The following is a 7,014-nucleotide window of genomic DNA, read 5'->3' as shown; positions in this document are numbered from 1 at the left end:
AAAGTGGAATCTAACAATCTTTTTTCGGCACTTAACATTAGCATAACAAGACGCTAACCAGTCTATGCCCATAATGACGTCGAAATCGACCATCTCTAACTCTACAAGATCTATAGAGGTCTGACGGTCGATAATTTCTACCGTGCAACCTCGATAGATTCTCCTGGCAACAATAGACTCACCAACTGGTGTAGATACAATAAAGGGTCGATCTAATGACTCTACAACTATAAGATAGAGTAGATCCAGGATCTATTAAAGCATAAACACAATGGGAGTAAACAATCAATGTATATGTCACAACATCTGGTGATGACTCTGAGTCCTGTCGGCTGGCTAGTGAATATGTACGATTCTGGCCACTACCAGAACTAGATGCTCCCTGTCTGCCTCTGCCTCTGCCTCTACCTCTACCTCTACCTATTGAAGTCTGGGGTCCACGCCCTGTAGACTGTGTTGATGAAGAGGAACCTACTACTGATCTATACCACCCTGACCTATGGACGGGCAGTTTCTCCACCCATGCCCCTCCTGTCCACAAGAATAACAACCTGTGAAACCCTGTTTGCACCTCCCGAAATGCATCCTACCACAAGTTGCGCAACGCAGCGGTGCTGTCCTAGCCTAACCTGAGCCTATCTGCTGTTGAGAGCCTGATGCTCGTGAACCCTCACCTGGGCCTGACTGTCCCTGACGATCAAATCTACTCCCCTGGAATTGTTGTGGTGGAGGTCTAGGTGGCCAACTAGAATATCGAGGTCTGGGACCACCCTAAATATCTCCATATGAACCAGCAGGCCTATCCCTCTTCTGTCTCTCTCTATCGACCCTCTCAGTCATATACTGTAGATGTCGGCGATCCTCTATGCCTTGTGCAAAGGCCTGAATTCGCGAGATATCCATATTATCATTTAGTGCAGCGGTAGAACAAGCGTCGATATAGTCTGAGTCAAGCCCTCCCACAAATCTACGCACCCTGTCATGCATCATATCAACAAAAACTGGTGCATATCTAGCCAATGAATCAAATCTCAGCCCGTACTCTCGGACACTCATGATGCCCTGTCGGAGGTTCAGAAACGGATCCACCCGGCCATCCCTAATCTCTCGAGGCAAATAGTGATCTATGAAAGCTTCTACAAAGCCATCCCAAGTGGGTAAAGATATATCTTCTCCCCTAGATCTCTCCCAACTTTCATACCACAATACTGCAACATCACGCAATCGAAATGCTACTAACTCAACTGACTCAGTCGCTGAGGCATGCATGACTCTGAAGATCCTATGAAGCTGATAAACAAAGTGTAGAAGGTCTTCTCTATGATCTGTCCCAGTAAACTGTGGAGGATTCAAGGCAAGAAATTCACGAACTCTCGAACTTCCGGGCCCTTCAGAAGGTCGGACAACATCTGGCACAACTAGTTGGCGTTGTGCGGCTACTAACTGTGCTGGCATATACACTGCACTCTTGAAATCATGATCAGATGGAATATGAGGAACTAGAGATAATACTGATGGTGGAGTCGGTGGTCCTGTAGCCCTTGGAGGCTCCTGAAGCGGTGGAGAAGCAATAGGGGGCTGAGAAGATGTCTCCCCCTGGGTCTCACAATGGGTTGCCTCCACCTGTGGTACCTTGCCAGTACCCTCGCCTGCAGTTGTATCTAGTTCCTGGCTAGTTGTGGTCTGTCTGGTGTCAGCCATCTCTATCTGCATACAAATATCAATTATAAGCCAGAAACCTCAACCCTTAAGACACCTCTCTATAGCACGAGGTGAGAAAAAGAAGGATAGTCATTCTAACATGCCCGGTAGCTTCTTGCTTATCAAATGTGGTGCACAACACATTTAAAAACAAGACTCTACAAGATACGGCTTGCAGACTCCCTAAGATACGACGTTGCTCTAATACCAAGTTTGTCACACCCCAAACTCGAAGGGCGCAACTAGCTCCTAATGCCAGAAAATAGGCTCGAGCCAACCCTGCCTAACCATTTGCTACTAGCGCATGGCAGCCACACGTAACCAAGAAAACAACCAAGTATATCTCGGCTAAAAATTAAGCCATCGGCCGACAAGACCCCTGTCAACAAATCTATAAAAGAAACAGCTACTCCCAAGAGTTCATATAAAGCAATAACCAACTAGCACAAAAGTCCTGATTGGGCCATCGAGGCCACCAAGATCTCTACAGTGAAATTGAAAGAAGGTATATATCAATACAATACCTCAAACAACTAACAAGCAACAGAAAACCAACAAACTAGGCCAGCATGGCCATAACGTAGTTGTACAACCCACACACTAGTCTGCAAGCCCCTAAGAGTAGTAAAGATTGGTGGGACAGGGCCCCAGCCTACCCATAAAAATATATACAACAAAAGCTAACAAACCTCCACACTCTGGCAGCTCCGAAGGAAAGGGCTAGCCAACCGTATAGAATTCAATTCTGTTGCTGAGGAGGTCTACTTGGATGTCTATCGGGACCTGCATGCACGAATGCAGCGCCCCCAGGCAATGGGGCGTCAGTACAAAATAATGTACAGAGTATGAAAGGTTGTAGACTAAATGAGCACGTATCATAATATACCAAAAACAATCAGGTGAGGAAATCAAATTTAGATAAGCATGCCAACCCACTACTGAATCTAATAAAATATAATAATAATCAAATATCAACCTAACCAAGCCCCTATAAGCCCAGTAGGAACAAACAACATACCACCTACTTAGGCCCTCATAAACCCAGAAGGTGCCAAATCAATCTACATAACCTTATCGGTATCCCCTTGTCTTTGAAAGAAGTCACATAGCCCTTTTTGGCAACAATATAGCCCCGTAGGCAACACATAGCCCTCTTAGGCAACATCATAGCTCTATGGGCTACACGTAGCCCTCTTTTGCATCACATAGCCCTGTAGGCAATACATAGCCCTCTTTGGCGTCAACATAGTCCTATTAGACAACATCATAGCCCCCATAGGCAGATCATAGCTCAACAACTAACCACAATAGCCCCAAGGGCGACAAAAAACAATTAAATAGGCTGAAGGCGAGCAATTTAGCTATAAACAATATATATATGAATAATCTCCAAGTCGTTCTTAACTTAAGGTCTTTCTTAACAAATCGTGAGTCCTTAAAATGAGGGGTTATAACCACCCAATCAGCCAACCACTCACAATTACATCTACAGTTTCACCAACGTTAACTACATCTAAGGAAACATGTCGAACAAAGGGAATAACATTAACATACCTTTCCAATGAACGCTCGAAAGACCATAGTTCCTTCACGAAAGTTGTTCCTTATGTCCTAAGCTTCGCAAACACTATATATACACAGCTGGTACGCACCTATAAACAATTTATAATTAATCTTATATCGGCAGATTTGCCATATTGCCCCAACTTGCTGTCGAAACGTCCGTAGAAATTCATAAAAACAATCATAAAAGAGTCCCGAGATGATTACCTTAGTTAACCAAGTTAAAACCTTGAAGAAACACCGATAGTTACAAATTTATATCTTCAAAAACCAGCTCCAAATGTAGCAAATAGAAGGTAAAACGGATTGCCACGTGTAGGGATTATGTTTCTAGGCACGGGGGCAATGTTTAATGGTAGAAATCGTCAAAACTAACCTTCATCATGCTAGGACTCCATAGGAACCCTCTCCTAAGTTTTCTTTCTGGTTTTGGAACTGAAATGAACTGTTTCCATGGCTAAAAACGTTAAATAGCCGACATACCATATTTCTTTACCCGACCCGGATTCTGCCCTGGCAGTCCCTAGTAAAACCCTCATAACTTTTTACTCGAATGTCCGTTTGATACGGGGTTTTTTGCGTTGCATACTAGACTCGTAGGTCTTCGATTTAACGGGTAATAGGCCTTCTAAATATATATATATTGGGAGAAAACATCCAATACATTTGACCCAAATTTCAAAGAAATCTTTAAAAAGGAACTTACGATAACTTTCGCCAACTTTTATTTTGCCACTTACTTAACTTCAAAACTTGAGATAAAACCCTTGAACACTTAAAATATGACATACCACATCCTTTTTAATTTATTACTCACCCTCTTTGTCTTTCCACGAAGATACGAGTTAATTTAGACGTTTTGAAAAAGTTGGGGTGTTACATGTTGTTTCTTATTATCGCCTTACATGTTTAGTACTTTTGTTTTATACTGACGTCCCCATTGCCTGGCGGGCACTGCATTCATTCCAATAGGTTATCAGGTAGATAGGGGTCCTCACTGCGTGTGGTTGAGTTTAGATAATGATTTGTACGCTCCATACTTTATGGAGTTGCTGAGTTTAGAGTATGCTTTAGCTTTAGTTGATAACGGGTACGTTAGGGCCATGTCCCAACTTTTTTTAGCGGTTTGTAATGTAGAGGCCTGTAGACATCTATTGTGGGTTTATATGTTAGTTGTGGCCTTGTTGCAAGTTGTATGCTTAGTTTTTGGTCTTGTCAACCTTATATTTATAGTGGTACTAGTTCTTTGACACGTGCGTAACATGTGTAAGTCGTGTTATGTAATGTATTATTGGAGCTGTCTTTGATGCTAAATTTATGGAGTTCATTTATCTGGCACTTCAAATACAGCTAAAAGAGACAGAGCTAATGATATCAAGAATAGATCCCACACAATTAGTGTCACAGCTTGCAAATCTAATAATGGACATTCTTGCTAGAAAATGTCAAAGAAATGTTGGTGGAGTTAAAGAGAAGCTATTCAATGGACACATTTCTCAATCTGAGAAACAACAACTTAGACATGCACTTAAATTACTCTTCAAGTCTAAAAAACAATTGAGGATGTCAAAAAAACAAACATCATGGTTGACTTCTGCACTTCTACTATTAAGTTCAGTGGGTTTTTCAATTGATGCCAAATATCAAAATTCATGTTTGAGAAGAGTATACGAACAAGATCCTGATGGTAATCTTTGTAGTACATCATCATCAAGTGTGAGTTTGAAGCACCGTACAAGTTGCGCTTGTTAGAGCATGGTATCTTGCAAAAGGGGAATGCATGATGATGAAGAAACTATGGTTTCTACATGGTATAGAGAAATTGAAATGTATGAATCCAATTCCCTTGTAAATGTTTTTAGAATAGGGCAGTTGTCATCAATTTGTCTTAAGTAAGGTTTGGCAATTGCTTAGCTGGAGTTTTATTGCCCTAAAGACATACAGACTTTTTAAGTGTTCGCTTGGGAAACTACATTTCAAGACCGAATGTATAATTCATGCATCAGAGAACTCAGATTCTGCTTCTAAAAGAGTCATAATGGTGGATGAAGGTGTTGAAACGTGTTTCTCTGAGTGTTTATCTCAAAACTCTCAAATATGTTGTCATGGTAGAGAACATATAACCATAAGAAACAATGATAGAAATGTACTACGAATTGGATCAGTCTTAATGAGATACACCTCAGATATTATCGATAGATGGTTCCTGCAAACACATCAGTTAGAGTTTGATTGTTTGAAAGAGAGAAGTACTTGCAGATGTTGGGATTTATTTACCATAGAGTCGGAGAATAGACCAAGTTGTTTTACTAGGGCAGTAGGAGTTCTGAAGAGATCAAGGGCATTGAATGCTTCTCATATGACTTTTCGACTACTCAACCACAAAGCAATATGGTTTTATTAATTCATAGCAAGACACCTTGTCAAAACCACAATCCTTGCAATAGTTCAAATAACCACTCTTTGGGAATCTAGATCTTTTGAAGAAGTCAAGGTTGCATCATACATTGCTCTTTCTTTCTTCAATTTCCCAACAAATTAACAACTAACTAAAAAACAGACAACTAAGTAACTCTGCCCACCAAATTGAGATAAAGTAGGTGGAAAGATACACCTTGATTTTGTACAACATACTACTTTGGTTTAGGTAATTACATGTACCAACCTAAGAAGGTCAATTACAACTGATATCCATGTCAGAGTTGAATATTTTTGGCGAAGGGTCCAACTGATCATTATTGGACATTGAATGTATGATTCCCTGAAGAAAAATAAAGACATAAATTAATCATTTAAGGCCCATGGATATCATGCAAAATCTATTCATCTTTGTGAGAAACAAATAAATGATAGAGAACTGCAAATGTTCTGCAAGAAGAAAAATTAGTATCAAGTAAACCAGAGAAAGAAAGGCTTTAACCTCATATCCTCAAGGCATATAACGAAAAATTGCCCCTTGATGAAAATTCCAATCTTAGCTTCTAATATGTCAAGAGAACTGGCAGACGCACAGGATATTCATGCTACAGGAAACATAAGATCTTCTCAAAGATATGCCGAAACCATGGTAAGGTAAGAAATCACACACATCAAGTGCATCCATACTACCAAGGAAGTTCCTTGACCCAATCTTTATCGGTTGTAATTAGGTAGATACTTACAACTTGTTAGGTATATACTTACAACTCGTTAATGTTGGTGAGCATTTACATGAAAGCCTAATCCAATCTTTTAACTCTGTTTTATTGAAGAAGGAACATTGTTATCTTAAAAAAAAATCTAGGCATAAAGGGAAAACAATTAATATTGTAGAAGAAGGTTTGATTTACTAAGACAGTACCTTTGGCTAAGCTGATGTAACAGGGCATACCTATTTGTTTTTGCAGAAGTTGTAAGTTTGATGGGAAACAACAAGCAACGTTTGGCTGTGTTATAGATATTGAAGCAAAAAGTTGCATCAGTTGGGGAAGACTGACAAAGTATGATTGTTTTAACATTGGTGCTTATCCACAATGTGAGATATTGAAGTGAAAACTGTTCGAGTAGGAGTTTGTAACTATTTGCCTAAAAGATTGTAGTGTGAGGTGTGTTTATTTAGAGCTTTATTTAAGTTAGGAGTAGTAATTTAACATTCATATGTTGGAGTTCATGATGGATGGATGGATGTATCGATTGATAGATAAATGGATGGATGGATGGATAGATAGATAGTTAGATAGATAGATAGATAGATAGATAGATAGATAGATA

At 40.0% G+C, this 7,014-nt stretch overlaps 1 pseudogene; it reads left to right on the top strand.

Moving 5' to 3' along the window:
* The first annotated feature begins 4,581 nt into the window (after positions 1-4,581).
* Positions 4,582-6,795, top strand: LOC125845720 (uncharacterized; annotated as a pseudogene).
* The last annotated feature ends 219 nt before the right edge of the window (positions 6,796-7,014 follow it).

The sequence above is a fragment of the Solanum stenotomum genome, chromosome 11 (assembly GCF_019186545.1).
Source record: "Solanum stenotomum isolate F172 chromosome 11, ASM1918654v1, whole genome shotgun sequence".
NCBI classification, from domain to species: Eukaryota; Viridiplantae; Streptophyta; class Magnoliopsida; order Solanales; family Solanaceae; genus Solanum; species Solanum stenotomum.
Note: the sequence above shows the minus strand (reverse complement) of the source record. Positions and strands in the feature narration are given on the sequence as shown.